This window comes from Pan paniscus, chromosome Y (assembly GCF_029289425.2).
Source record: "Pan paniscus chromosome Y, NHGRI_mPanPan1-v2.0_pri, whole genome shotgun sequence".
In the NCBI taxonomy this organism is placed as follows: Eukaryota; Metazoa; Chordata; class Mammalia; order Primates; family Hominidae; genus Pan; species Pan paniscus.
In genome coordinates this window covers 10,758,358-10,774,643 of record NC_073273.2, presented here as the reverse complement: position 1 = coordinate 10,774,643, position 16,286 = coordinate 10,758,358, and positions in this window count along the sequence as shown.

Below are 16,286 nucleotides of genomic sequence, written 5' to 3'. Positions count from 1 at the left end.
CTGAGGTCCTGTCCATTTCTTACACCCTGATGCAAAGACCGCAGAGAACTTCTAACCCAGATGTTTTTAACTAGGCTTCTTGTATGTCTGGGAAGATGATGAAAGAACTTCAAGGGGATCACGAGCTCCTTAAATTCTATCTAAAATCCAAGGCCAGGTGCCGTGCCTCACGCCTATAATCCCAGCACTTTGGGAGACCGAGATGGGTGGATTGCTTGAGCTCAGGAGTTCAAGACCAGCCTGGGAAATATGGTGAAACCCCTTATCTATTAAAATACAAAATAATCAGCCTGGTGTAGTGGTGCATGCCTGTAGTCCCAACTACTCAGGAGGTTGAGACACAAGAGTTGCTTGAACCCTGGAGGTGGAGAATGTTGCAGTGAGCTGAGATCATGCCACTGCACTCCAGCCTGGGAGACAAACAGAAACTCTGTCCAAAAAATAAATAAATAAATGAATGAATAAATAAATAAATAAGTAAAATTAATTATATGTAAAATCCTATGTCAGATGGCTGCATCACCTTGGCCCATGGAGGGGGTTTTCTTATCTTTTTTTCTCTTCCAAGGTAATGATAGTCTATAGCTCACTGCTGCCTTGGCCGCCTGGGCTCAAGCAGTCATCCCACCTCAGCCTCCTGAGTAGCTAGGATAAAAAGCACACCCCACCCTGCCCAGTGAATTAAAAAAAAAAATGAGGCTGGGCACAGTGGTTCATGCCATGAATCCCAGAATTTTGAGTGGCCAAGTCAAGAAGACTGATTGGGTCCAGGAATTCAAGAAGCTGAGAAATATAGAGACTCCATTTCTACTAGTAAAAAAATAAAAAATAAAAACATTAGTTGGGCCCAGTGGCATTCACCTGTAGTGCCAGCCACTTATGAGTCTGAGGGAGAGGATTACTTGAACTGAGAAGTTCAAGGCTGCATTGAGCTATGATTGTGGCTTTGGACTGAGCCTTGGTGACACCACAAGACTCTGTCAAAAAAAAAAAAAAGAGGCTACAGGTAAGAAAGTACTTGGATAACACTAAAAAGTTAAACTCATGACATTGGACCTTATGAAATGTGTGTTACCCAAAGTTGTTTATTGTATGATAGGTCCCTCCTAGATAGTATTCAAGGTTTAATATAGAAACAGAGCAAGACTCTGTTTCAGAAATGAAATAAAATAAAATAGCTGGCCATCGTGGCTTGCACCTGCAGTACCAGCTGCTCAGGAGGTTGAGGCAGGAGGATGTCTTGAGCCCAGAGAGTTAGGGGCTGCAGTGAGCTATGATCATGCCACTGCACTCCAGCCTACGTGACAGAGGAAGATGCTGTCTCTAAAAAAAATGATAACAAAAGTAACTAAAAAAGAACTCTGGGCCCCACCTGAGAGATTCTTATTCATTTGCTTTATCACAGGGTCATGGAACCTGTCCCAGTATCCTAAAAGCTGCCTCAGTGAGTTAACAAAAGTACTGGTATTGAAAGAGATGTCAACATGCTGTGACAAAGAGAAGTCTCCTCTGTGAGGCTGGGAAGTGGGGCCAAATGAGTTTTTTTGTTTGTTTGTTTGTTTTGTTTTTTTTTTGAGGAGCTGATTTAGGACAACTAAAATGGTTGTCGGAGAGCACAAGAATCTAAGGAAGGCTTGAGACCATGAAATTGTGGTGGCCTCAGCTGGTGCTTCTGTGCGCTTTCTCCTCTCTCAGCATGGTGGAATCAGAAGCAGAGAAGGCAGATGGCGGGATGACTCAAAGTTTGGGTTTTATCAGAGAGGAGGAGTAGGAGGAGAGTGTGTAAGGCAGATCAAGGAGTGTTATTAAGGGGCTCAGGTCCTAGACTGTGGGCCTAGCAGGTAGGCAATGAGGGTCGTGAGGGATGGGGAAGATGCATCGCAAAGGGCCCTGAGAACCAGGGGACTATGCAACACCAGGGGCCTGGCAGTTCCAGGAGAGTAGAAGGTCTAGCAAGAATGCCCATGCACCTGTGAAGGAGAGCAGCAAGGCTAGGAGGCTGCAGAGAGTGAATAATTTAGAGGTGAACTTTCTACTGGACAGCAAATCCCTGGATGCCATCCCAATGGAGAACTAAGATAAAAAATACTCTGCTGTGAAAATGCCTTACATGGTCATAATTATGAATCGTAAAATTGCTTTTTCAGCTGAAAATGACCTGCAGCTTCATTTACCATTTTATGCTTTGGATGTCATGTTACATCTAGAAGCAATACCCTCTCCCATTGCAGGTCAAAGTAAAACTAGAAAATGTTCAGTGGAAAGGAAAAAAAACCACAGAAGACAAAAAACAGCAATAAAATAAAGCTGCAAACCCAAAGCACTAGGAAATGAAAGGGAAAAAAACCTTCAATATAGACAAGCTTTCATGTTGTGTGATCTGTGAAAATGTATAGAAATGCTTATCAGCTTAAGGAGATTTTGGGCTGAGACAATGGGGTTTTCTAGATATACAATCATGTCATCTGCAAACAGAGATAATTTGACTTCCTCTTTTCTGAATTAAATACCCTTTATTTCCTTCTCCTGCCTAATTGCCCTGGCCAGAACTTGCAACACTATGTTGAATAGGAGTGATGAGAGAGGGCATCCCTGTCTTGTGCCAGTTTTCAAAGGGAATGCTTCCAGTTTTTGCCCATTCAGTATGATATTAGCTGGGGGTTTGTCATAGATAGCTCTTATTAATTTGAGATCCATCCCATCAATACCAAATTTATTGAGAGTTTTTAGCATGAAGCATTGTTGAATTTGGTCAAAGGCCTTTTCTGCATCTATTGAGAGAATCATGTGGTTTTTGTCGTTGGTTCTGTTTATATGCTGGATTACATTTATTGATTTGTGTATATTGAACCAGCCTTGCATCCCAGGGATGAAGCCCACTTGATCATGGTGGATAAGCTTTTTGATGGGCTGCTGGATTCGGTTTGCCAATATTTTAATGAAGATTTTTGCATCAATGTTCATCAAGGATATTGGTCTAAAATTCTCTTTTTTGGTTGTGTCTCTGCTCGGCTTTGGTATCAGGATGATGCTGGCCTCATAAAATGAGTTAGGGAGGATTCCTTCTTTTTCTATTGATTGGAATAGTTTCAGAAGGAATGGTACCAATTCCTCCTTGTACCTCTAGTAGAATTTGGCTGTGAATCCATCTGGTCCTGGACTCTTTTTGGTTGGTAAGCTATTGATTATTGCCACAATTTCAGAGCCTGTTATTGGTCTATTCAGAGAGTCAACTTCTTCCTGGTTTAGTCTCAGGATACAAAATCAATGTATAAATCAATGTACAAAATCAATGTATAAAAATCACAAGCATTCTTATACACTAATAACAGACAAACAAAGAGCCAAATCATGAGTGAACTCCCATTCACAATTGCTTCAAAGAAAATAAAATAGCTAGGAATCCAACTTACAAGGGATGTGAAGGACCTCTTCTAGGAGAACTACAAACCACTGCTCAATGAAATAAAAGAGGATACAAATGGAAGAACATTCCATGCTCATGGGAAGGAAGAATCAATATCCTGAAAATGGCCATACTGCCCAAGGTAATTTGTAGATTCAATACCATCCGCATCAAGCTACCAGTGACTTTCTTCACAGAATTGGAAAAAGTTACCTTAAAGTTCATATGGAACCAAAAAAGAGCCCGCATCACCAAGTCAATCCTAAGCCCGAAGAACAAAGCTGGATACATCACGCTACCTGACTTCAAACTCTACTACAAGGCTACAGTAACCAAAACAGCATGGTACTGGTACCAAAACAGAGATATAGATCAATGGAACAGAACAGAGCCCTCAGAAATAATGCCGTATATCTACAACTATCTGATCTTTGACAAACCTGAGAAAAATAAGCAATGGGGAAAGGATTCCCTATTTAATAAATGGTGCTGGGAAAATTGGCTAGCCATATGTAGAAAGCTGAAACTGGATCCCTTCTTTACACCTTATATGAAAATTAAATCAATATGGATTGAAGACTTAAACGTTAGACCTAAAACCATAAAAACCCTAGAAGAAAACCTAGGCATTACTATTCAGGACATAGGCCTGGGCAAGGACTTAATGTCTAAAACACCAAAAGCAATGGCAACAAAAACCAAAATTGACAAATGGGATCTAATTAAACTAAAGAGCTTCTGCACAGCAAAAGAAACTACCATCAGAGTGAACAGGCAACCTACAAAATGGGAGAAAATTTTTGCAACCTACTCATCTGACAAAGGGCTAATATCCAGAATCTACAATGAACTCAAACAAATTTACAAGAAAAAAACAAACAACCCCATCAAAAACTGGGCGAAGGACATGAGCAGACACTTCTCAAAAGAAGACATTTATGCAGCCAAAAAACACATGAAAAAATGCTCACCATCACTGGCCATCAGAGAAATGCAAATCAAAACCACAATGAGATAGCATCTCACACCAGTTAGAATGGCAATCATGAAAAAGTCAGGAAACAACAGGTGCTGGAGAGGATGTGGAGAAATAGGAACACTTTTACACTGTTGGTGGGACTGTAAACTAGTTCAATCATTGTGGAAGTCAGTGTGGCGATTCCTCAGGGATCTAGAACTAGAAATACCATTTGACCCAGCCATCCCATTACTAGGCATGTACCCAAAGGACTGTAAATCATGCTGCTATAAAGACACATGCACATGTGTGATTATTGTGGCACTATTCACAATAGCAAAGACTTGGAACCAACCCAAATGTCCAACAATGATAGACTGGATTAAGAAAATGTGGCACATATACACCATGGAATACTAGGCAGCCATAAAGTATGATGAGTTAATGTCCTTTGTAGGGACATGGATGAAACTGGAAATCATCATTCTCAGTAAACTATCACAAGAACAAAAAAACAAACACTGCATATTCTCACTCATAGGTGGGAATTGAACAATGAGAACACAAGGACACAGGAAGGGGAACGTCACATTCTGGGGACTGTGGTGGGGTGGGGGGGGAGGTGGGGAGGGATAGCATTAGGAGATATACCTAAAGCTAAATGACGAGTTAATGGGTGCAGCACACCAGCATGGCACATGTATGCATATGTAACTAACCTGCACGTTTTGCACATGTACCCTAAAACTTAAAGTATAATAATAATAAGAAGAAAAAGAAAATGTATAGAAATGTTACCTTACCAAAAAATTCCCAAAGTGCTTTACTTGCCAGCCACTGGAAGGAAGTAGAAATTCCCACTCAGGTTGTTACTTTTAATTGTCATTCCCTTTATGTTGTTTCCTAAAATACCAACAGGCATTCTAGAGATGATTTACCAAGATGGCTTAATGAGGTGTCAGATGAGTACCTGTACCCATGAGCCCCTTTACCTGAGGCCTCCTTATGCAAATTTGATGGACTCTTCTGAGCCCCACTAGATAAACAAAACAGACATAATTGGAGCAACTGGGCTGGAAACACAGCTGGGCCATCCGCTTAAAGACCAGACTCTAGAACCACGTGCTCTTGCTTGCCCCAGGTTTCTCCCCACTGTTGATATTCATAGCTGCAGCCCATCTGGACCCGGGTCTTTTTCAGATGATCTCCACATCAGTGCTTGTTAGCATTCATGTGCACACAGATCACCTGTGCAACTTGTGAAAATACAGATTCAGACTCAGTGGCTGGGGTGGAGACTCTGGATCAATGTGTCTAACAAGCCCCTGGGTGATGCATATGGTTGTCAGATGGTCCTAGTCCCACACTAGGAGGAGCTATTTAGAGCCTGTAAAATAGCTACTCCCCTATCCAGTGTTTGAGTCCCAGAATTCTGGATTCTGCCAGCACTCAGATGCTTCTGGGACATGATGCTTCCTGTTCATCTTGGGCCAACACGTCAGAAAGGATTTCCTATATTGAGCTGAGATCTGTCTACCTAGGACTCACATTCACATGGCCTACTTCTGGACCGTGGATTTTATGTAGCAGGCTTAAGGCCTTAGAAAGTGGCTGGAATGTCCCTCAAGTATTTTTTTCAGGCAAAACGTGCCAGGTCCTCTGGCTGTTATTTTTTAATTTTTTTTAGAGACTGGGTCTCACCATGTTTCCAGGCTGGTCTCAAATTCCTGGGCTTAAGTTATCCTCCTGCCTCAGGCTCCCAAATTGCTGAGATTACAGGCATAAGCCACCATACCTGGTCTTGGCTAATCTTCTTATGCTATGGTTTGGTCATTCTGGTCATTTCTTTCTTTTCATTTTTATTAATTAATTAATTTATTTATTTATTTATTTATTGAGATGGAGTTTAACTCTTGTTGCCCAGGCTGGAGTGCAATGGCATGATCTGGGCTCACTGCAACCTCCGCCTCCCAGATTCAAGCAATTCCCATGCCTCAGCCTCCCGAGTAGCTGGGATTACAGATGCCCAGAACCACCATTTTGTATTTTGGTACAGACGGGGATTCACCATGTTGACCACGCTGGCCTCAAACTTCTGACTTCAGGCGATCCACCTGCCTCAGCCTCCAAAAGTGCTGTCATTACAGGTGTGAGTCACCACACCCAGCCATAGTCATTTCTTTCTGATCCTGCTCTGTGTGTCTTTAGGCCTCTCCTCTTGTGATATCTATGCTGCAAAAGTAGCTTGGAACTGTCACCACCTCTCACTTACAGATAGTCTTTATGTGACTCAGGTTGTACTTGCTGTCAGCCATCATCCTTAATGCCATTTTTACACATGCTGTGGACCAGCCACATTTCTTCCTAGTCAGTAAAAATTATAATAATTATACTTAACACTCATGAGAATTAGTATAGTAAGATGGTTAAGAATGTAGGCTCTGGAATGAGACTGCCTAGTGGGAAGCACCGTGATTGGTACCATGTGTTATATATCATCATCATCATCATCATCATCATCATCATCATCTTCCCTCACCATCACTATCACCACCATCAGCATCATCATCATCACCATCACCACCATCAAGATCATCACATCACCATCAACACCATCACCATCACCATCACCATCACTATCACTACCAGTATTACCATCACCATCATTACCATTGCTATAACCATCATACCAAATCACCATCACCACCATCACCACCATAACCAATCATCACCATCATTTCCACCACCATCATTGCCATAATGACCATCACCATCACCACCATCATCACTGTCACCATCATCATCACCATCACTGTAACCACCACATCATCATACCATCACCATCATCACTATCATCACCATCATCACCACCACCATCATCACCATCACCATAATCACCAGCACCATTACCATCACCCATCACCATCACCACCATCATCTTCATCACCACCTTCATACCATCACCATTATCACCACCACCACCACCATCATCATCACCATAAGTAAGCACTTTGCCTACATTAACTGATTTAATTCTCATAATAACGTCATAATGTTTTACAAGTGAGGAAGTGGGACTTCACAAGATTATGTTTTGTGCTGAGGATAACATTGACAAGAATCTAAACCTTGGCAGGATCCTTTGGTTGATTTTGTTTATGTTGTTGAGCAAAGTGCAAGATGGTATCTGTTCCTGCTATTCATAAATTTCATCTTTTAGTCAGCACTTTACCCTTATTTTACACTATCTTTTGGATTCCTGGTTCTGTCATCTCAAATGTTCCTGCTTCTAGCTTCATGCTGTATGTCATATTGTGAGAAAAATATGTATCTTCACCTAGATCATACACAAGGTCAGAGGCCATGTGGCAACTCCTACAGATTCTGCTCACTGAGGCCAGATGGTGCACATCTCCTGAAGCTCCCTGAGCCTGCAGTCGTGTAACCCACTCAGAGAAACCTAGGGAGTGGGCAGGCATGATTTGTATTTGAACATTGTATTTGGTTCCTGGGAAACATATTTCCTCCCTGCTTTCAGGCCTCCATTCCAGAATATTTTCCAAGATGGACAGCTCCCTCCAAATTTATGTTTGCTGAAATCAATCCTCTGTGCAGGGCCAGATGTGAGGTACAAATAGAAAGCAGGGTCTGCAGAACACACATCCCAGAGGAGATAATGACCAGTTGATCTCTGTGAATAGTTAAATCTAGAAGACTATCTGTGGGCTTCAGGGCTCCCTGCCTCTGAATCCAGCAGTGCAAATGCAAGCCTCTATGGTCCCCGTAAACCATAGGTGGCTGAATAGCCATGGGGTTGCCAGCATTTCTATAAAGGAAGAGCTCAGGGCAGAAATCTCATCAGAGGGGAGGGTGGGGCTGGACTTGAATGTAAATTGTATGTACATTTGGGGCAATTTGCAAGGAGGGGGTGCCCCGTAAGAGATTACATGAGCTAAATCCCTCACATAAACCCATTTTGTGCCACTGCTCCTGTGCCAACTGACCAGAAAGGCTGGACTGATTTCTCCTCTCTCTCCTTTCCTTGTTGTGTTCTCTGACCCTGGGTGATTAATGTAACCTAGCTATGTTCAATTACCCATCCTTTTCACGATGTCAGGATGTCTGCCTCCTGTCTCTGGTGCTCTTCTTGGATTCCTGTGAGCCATGACAATGGGAGCCTTGCGAATTTGGAGGAGAGTAGTGGGCCCTGGGTCTGCCATCAGTCTGGGCTCCCTAATCACATGATTGTCACTGGAGCCTGCCTGAGCTCTGAAGTTCCAAAACAAGCTTGCAGGGAACATTCTTCCATCCCAATATATTTCCGTCAAGAAATCATCAAGCAAACCCTGAATGCTTTCTGTTGGTGCGGTCAGGGAGAGAAGTGCTGTCCCTCTAATACTAGAGCAGTCAGTGGCCATTTGCTGACTGAGACTAACAGCAGATCTAGAATGATTTGGAGAAGGCTGTCTTTGATCTCTTAGAACTGCATGTGACCCTAGCAGTGTGCATGTTTTTGGGACAGTGGTTCCCCCACAAGCCATGAAAACTGAAGGGACAGGTGGGGGGAGCTCCAGCCAGTAATGGGAAGTGTCTCAAACGTTAGCGAAGTTGTTGTGGGAAGTCAGGGACCCCAAATGGAGGGACCGGCTGAAGCCATGGCAGAAGAACACAGATTGTGAAGATTTCATGGACATTTATTAGTCCCCCAAATTAATACTTTTGTAATTTCTTATACCTGTATTTACTGCAATCTCTAAACATAAATTGTAAAGATTTCATGGACACTTATCACTTCCCCAATCAATACCCTTGTGATTTCCTATGCCTGTCATTATTTTAATCTCTTAATCCTGTCAGCTGAGGAGGATGTATATCACCTCAGGACCCTGTAATAGTTGCATTAACTGCACAAATTGTACAGCATGTGTGTTTGAGCAATATGAAATTTGGGCACCTTGAAAAAAAGAACAGGATAACAGCAATGTTCAGTGAGCCGGGTGGAACAGAGCCATATTTCTCTTCTTTCAAAGGCAAATGGGAGAAATATCACTGAATTCTTTTTCTCAGCAAGGAATATCCCTGAGAAAGAGAATGCGAACCTGGGGGTGGGTATCTGAACTGGTCCCCCCAGGCATGGACATCTCTTATGGTCGAGACTGCAGGGAAAATAATAGACCCCAGTCTCCCGTAGTGCTCCCAGGCTCATTAGGAAGAGGAAATTCCCGCCTAATAAATTTTGGTCAGACCGGTTGATCTCAAAATCCTGTCTCCTGATAAGATGTTATCAATGACATTGGTGCCCGAATCTTCATTAGCTATTTTAATTTTGCCCCGGTCATGTGGTCCTGTGATCTCACCCTGCCTCCTACTTGCCTTGTGATATTCTATTACCTTGTAAAGTACTTGATTTCTGTGACCCACACCTATTTGCACACTCCCTCCCCTTTTGAAATTCCCTTATAAAAACTTGCTGGTTTTTGTGGCTTGTGGGATATCACAGAACCTACTGACATGTGATGTCTTCCCTGGATGCCCAGCTTTAAAATTTATTTTGTACTCTATCCCTTTATTTCTCAACTGGATGAAACTTAAGGAAAATAGAAAAGAACCTACGTGAATATCAGGGCAGTTTCCTCGATATGAAGTGATCTTGAATCTCTGATATACAGGGCTGATATGGACACATTATTCTCAAGAAAATAATGGTTTAGGGCATGGTCTCAAGCTCTATCTAGGTTGAAATTTTGTCTGGCGTGTTGGCTCACATTTGTAATCCCAGTACTTTGGGAGGCCAAGGAAGGAGGATCGCTTGAGCTCAGAAGTTTGAGACCAGTCTGAGCAACATAGCAAGACACTATCTCTACAAAAAATTTAAAAATTAGTTGGGCATGGCGGCACTTACCTGTAGTCCCAAATACTGAGAAGGCTGAGGCAAAAGGATCACCTGATCCCAGGAGGTTGAGGTTGTGATGAGCTGTGATCATGCCACAGCACTCCAGCCTGGGTAACAGAGTAAGACCCTGCCTCAAAAAAAAAAAAAAAAAAAAAAAAATTACCAGCTCTATGATCTAGCACAATTTATTTGAGTTTTGCAGGCCTCATCCAAAGATAACAATTGGACTTACCTTATTGGTTATGACAACTAAAAAAAATAATACATGAGAAGTGCTTAAAACAGTTCCTGGCATTTAGTAAGAGCTTTGTAAGTATTAACTATTATTAGTACCATAATCATCTTTATTGCCACTATTTACTGGGTGTTTAATATGTACCAGACATGTTTAAGCACATACAGTACATGCATTATTAGCTTATTGAACGTCACTTTCTTTGACTGTTTGTTAGATTTTGCGGGGGGCAGGGGTTGTTGTTTTTTGAGATGGAGTCTCACTCTGTCACTCAGACAGGTATGCAGTGGTGTGATCTCAGCTCACTGCAGCACAGGTTCAAGCAATTTTCCTTGTTCAGCCTCCCAAGTAGCTAGGACTACAGGTGTATGCCACCACACCTGGCTAATTTTTGTATTTTTAGTAGAGACAGGGTTTCACCATGTTGAACAGGCTGGTCTTTAACTCCTGACCTTAAATGATCAGCACACCTCAACTTCCCAAAGTGCTGGGATTACAGGCTTGAGACATTGTGCCTGGCTGAACTACACTTTGAAGTAGGGGTTAACCCCTTTGCTTCAGTTGAGGAAACTAAAAATGGGAGAGTTTAGTAACCTGCACAAAGTTAAACCTGCAAGTAATTGGAGTCAAAATCTGAATCAAGGGTTTTTTGTTAATTTTTCGTTTTGGAGACAGGACCTTGCCATGTTGCCCAGGCTGGAGTGCAGTGGTGCAATCACAACTCCCTTTAGCTTCAACCTCCTGGGCTCAAGTGATCCTCCTACCTCAGCCTCCTGAGTATCTGGGACAAGAAGCATGCACCAACACACCTGGCTAATTTTTTTTTAATAAAAAATAAAACAGGGTTTCATTATGTTGTCCTGGCTGGTCTCGAACTCCTGAGTTCAAGTGATCTACCACCCACCTTGGCCTCCCAAAGTGCTGGGATTACCGGCATGAGCCACCGTGTCTGGCATGGAATTGAGTTTTCCTAACTCCAGAGTTATGTTGTTATTGCCCTCTGCTATTGTCCATAGTAACAGCCATATTAATGAGTACTTCCCATTTGCTAAGTAGGGTGCTGAGCACTTTACATATCTCATTTCATTTAATGTTCACAATAATCCTTTGAGGCATTATTACAGATGAGGTAACCAAGGTTACCCATTTTAGTCCCACTTTACAGATGAGGTAACCAAGGTTCAGAGAAGCTAAGCAGCCTCTACAAATTTATACAGTGAAGAAAGCCAGCATTTAAATCCAGGCCTGCCTGACTCTAAAATCGGTTCTACTGAGTTTGGCTGGCAAACAGGTAAGCAGTATGCTCCCAGGAGGATGGTAACAGTGATTGGTGATCCATGACATCTGGGATCCACTGAAACTCGGGGCTAGAGTTTGCCTAATCAGCCCTATTTTCTGAGCTATCGTTAGGGACAATTTTCATTTTTTTCAGATGCTTCATTTCCTTGCAGCTTCTGGAAGCTGCTGATTTGCTCAGATTAAGACCAGCTTCTGTGCCTTTCGCCTCTCAGATTGTTGTGTACATGCTCAAGTGTATGGATGAATCATAAACAGTCCAGGAGGCCCTGGGGTACTATGCAAAGTTTTTGCCACATTGCTGTGGGAGGAATCTGTCTTTCTTGACTGAACACTTAAGGTTATGTGACTGCAAGATTCCAAATGTGCATTTCAACATCAGGTTGTGATGGGGCAACTTGTTTTGTGATGAATAGCACTATAGTAGAACATATTCTATAGACAAGGGATTCTTGGGCAGGGATGCATGGTGGGGCTTCAGAGGCTCTGGGAACATTCTGTATATGTGTGTGCATTTTACTGGAGAGAGAACTCCTAATTTTTATAATATTCTCAAAGGACTTCATGACTCAAAAAAATCATTAAAAAGCCATTGTTCTCTGGTTAGGTGCAGTGGCTCTGACTGTAATCCCAGCACTTTAGGAGGCCGAGAAGGGCCGTTCATGTGAGACCAGACTGGCCTAAATAGTGAAACTCCATCTGTACTAAAAATACAATTTGCTGCATGTGGCTGCACATGCCTGTAATCCCAGCTACTCGTGGGGCTGAGGCAGGAGAATAGCTGGAACTCGGGAGGTGGAGGTTGCAGTGAGCAGAGTTCAGGGCTCCCGCCTGCTTTTGCAGAATCAGAAAATGTGATCACTGCAAGGGTTGAGGGGAGGGTGCAGGGGACCGAAGTGGGAGAGCCTAAGGCTGGAGGGACAATAGCTCACCCTGGAATGTTTTCAAATTTGGTGGAGATGACTCAGGAAACAAGTTGACTCTGAAAATGTCAAGCATCATTCAGTGTTATTGCGTCTTTGAAAGGTGGGCGTTTCCTGGTTTTTCCTCCACACTCATTAGTATACTTCTAGGAAGTGCCATTTAGTTTCATACAATTTACATGTACCTAGTTTTGCTGCATCTGGAGAGATTCAGGGCAGTTCCTATTAATGAGAAGTCCCAGTGTGGAGCTACAATGCACTCTCCATTGTGAACCCTAATAACTTGAGACAGGTCTCAGTGAATTTAGAAAGTATATTTGGCCAAGTTTGGGGACACATGCCTGTGACACAGTTTCAGGAGGTTCTGAGGACGTGTGCCTAAGGTCATCAGAACAGTTTGGTTTTATACATTCTAGGAACACAGGAGACATCAATCAATGTGTGCAAGATTAACATTGGTTTGGTCTGCAAAGGCAGGACAATTTGAAGCAAAAGCAGGAATTCTCAAAGTGAGGAGGGGACTTCTGGGTCATACGTAGTTGAGAAACAAATGGTTTCAATGACAAAATACTTATGATTGACTGCAGAACTGGAGGCAAAATCTTCATATTTATATTAGTTCTCCTTGTTCATGCTATATCTTTTGGAGGGATTTCAAAAGGCTCAGATGCGCATTGCACATGTGGAAGATTTGTATCACAGCCGAGCAAACTCAAGATTAAGAAACCTCAATCTTTTAGAAGTAGGTTACATGCAAACCTGTCCAACATTTGTCTCAGAGAGAAAACTGTCTTTTTTATATTGGATGAGTAATTTATCTGCCATTCACCTGAAAAGAAAAATTACTACCCTTTTCCCAGGCTATTTCTGTACAAAAATCTTTGAAAAATAACCTGGAAAAGGAGAGATATGTGACATAAAAATAGCAAAACAACAAACTCTAAAAGACTATTGGAGAATTATATCTCAGCAGCATGAATCCTTTCCATTAAATATTACACTAAGGAATCTTCTGATGTAAAAGATCCATTGAAGATTTTCAACATGAAGACTAACTTTGGTTGTTTTGTGTTGTGAGAATGTTAAAGATTGTAAGAGACAGGAATAAATACAATTACCAAAGACTTTAGGGACATTAGAGAAAGGAAAGTTGTTGGATATTTTTCTTTTTCCTTTCCTTTTTTTTTTGAGATGGAATTTCCCTGTCTCCAAGGCTGGAGTGCAATGGCGCGATCTCAGCTCACTGCAACTTCAACTTCCACTGTTCAACTGATTCTCCTGTATCATAGCTGGGACTACAGGCTCCTGCCACCCTGCCCAGCTAATTTTTGTTTTTTTTCAGTAAAGACAGAGTTTCACCATGTTGGTGAGCCTTGTCTGAAACTCCTGATAGCAGGTGATCCACCTGCATTGGCCTCCCAAAATGCAGGGATTACTGGTATAAACCACTGCGCCACATACCAGAAATGAAAGTTCTATCTGTGAAGTGATGTAATTCTGGCTGGGTGAACGACAGGTGAGAAGAAATGAAAATAAAACACAATTGAACATATTTAGAATACAGTGAAATTAGTTGGCTTATTGGAAATAGTTAAATGACTACCAATGTAAATAGCATATTTATTGTGAATGAATTGCTAATCTAGATTTGAGAGATAAAATCATTATTTTTACAACACAGAAACATAAACTGCATTTCCATATACCAACAATAAATTTGAGATTAAATTAAGAAAACAATTGTTTGCAACAACATTGAAATAATATAATGCTCAGCAATAAATTTAATAAGGAGGTACAAAACTTGTACAATGAAAAATACAAGATAAGAATATATATGAAATAAACTAAGAAATACTTAAATAAGTGGCAAGGAATCCCGTGTTTATGGACTGGAAGCCTTAATAAAGTTAAAATGACAATATTAGCCAAAGTAGTGTACAGAGTATTGTAATCCCAATTTTTTATTTTTTCCAACTTTTCTTCTGCACAAACAGAATAGCCCATTCTAAAATTCATATGAAATTTGAAGGTGCTCTGAATATCCAAAATAATCTTGAAAAACAGAACAAAGCTAGGTGGCTCACATTTTAAACTTCAGAACATAAAAAGCTACTGTAATTAAAAGTTTGACACTGGCATAAAAGTAATGATAGAGATAAAATTAATAAAATAGATAACTCTGAAAAAAATACCTTGCATAAATTGTTAATTGTCTTTTGACAAGGGTGCCTAAACCATTATGTAAAGGAAATGACAGTTTGTTCAACAAGTGATGCTGGGAAAACAAGTCCAAGTTTAAACCAGTAAGTTTAAATCTTTTCCACATTCCATGTAAAAAAATTAAACAAAAATAGATTCAAGACATAAAAACAACTGTTAAAACTGTAGTGGTTTCTGATAGTTGTTGTTATTTATGTGAGGTCAGTACTACCATGAACAACTTTATACACACAATGTGTAAAACTTAGAAGAGATAGATGCATTCCTAGACACACACACACTCTCCCAAGACTAAGCTAGGAAAACATTGGTTTCCTAAACGGACCAATAACAAGTTTTGAAATTGAATCAGTAATACATAGATTGTAAATCAAAAAAAGCCCTGGACCTTATGAATTTCCAGCCAAATTCTACCAAATGTACAAAGAAGAGCTGGTACAACTCCTACAGAAACCATCCCAAAAAAGGAGGAGAATTTCCTCCCCAACTCATTCTATGAGGCCAGCATTATCTTGACACGAAAACCTGGCAGAGACACAAGTATAGAAAACTTTAGGCCAACGTTCTTGATGAACATCAACACAAAAGTTCTGAACAAAATATTTGTAAACTGAATCCAGCAGCACATCAAAAAGATAGTCATCATGGTCAAGTAGGCTGCCTTTCTAAGATGCAAGCTTGGTTCAGCATATGCAAATCAGTAAATGTAATGCATCACATAGACAGTATTAAAAAGAAAACATGATTATCTCAATATATGCAGAAAATAATAAGAGCCATCTATAACAAACCCACAGCCAACATTCTGCTGAATGGGCAAAAGTTGGGAGCATTCCCTTTGAAAACCAGTACAAGGCAAGAATGCCCTCTCTCACCATTTCTATTCAACATAGTATTGGAAGTCCTGACCAGAACAATCAGGCAACATAAAAAAAGTAAAGAGCATCCAAATAGGAAAAGAGAAAGTCAAACTATCTCTGTTTGCAGATAATAGGATTCTATATCTAGAAAACCCTGTCGTTACAACTCTAAAACTTCTTTAGTCAATAAACAACTTCAGCAAAGTTTCAAGATGCAAAATCAATGTGCAAAAATCACTAGCATTTCTCTCCACCAAAGATAGCAACCCTGACACAAAATCAGAAAGGCCATCCCATTCACAACTGCCACAAAAATAATACAATATCAAGGAATACAACTAACCAGGGAGGTGAAAGAGCTCTACAATGAGAATTGCAAAACACTGCTTAGAGAAATCAGAGAAGACACAAACAAGAGGAAAAACATCCCATGTTCATGGATAGGAAGATCCAATATGACTAAAATGGCTATACTGGACAAAGTAATTTACA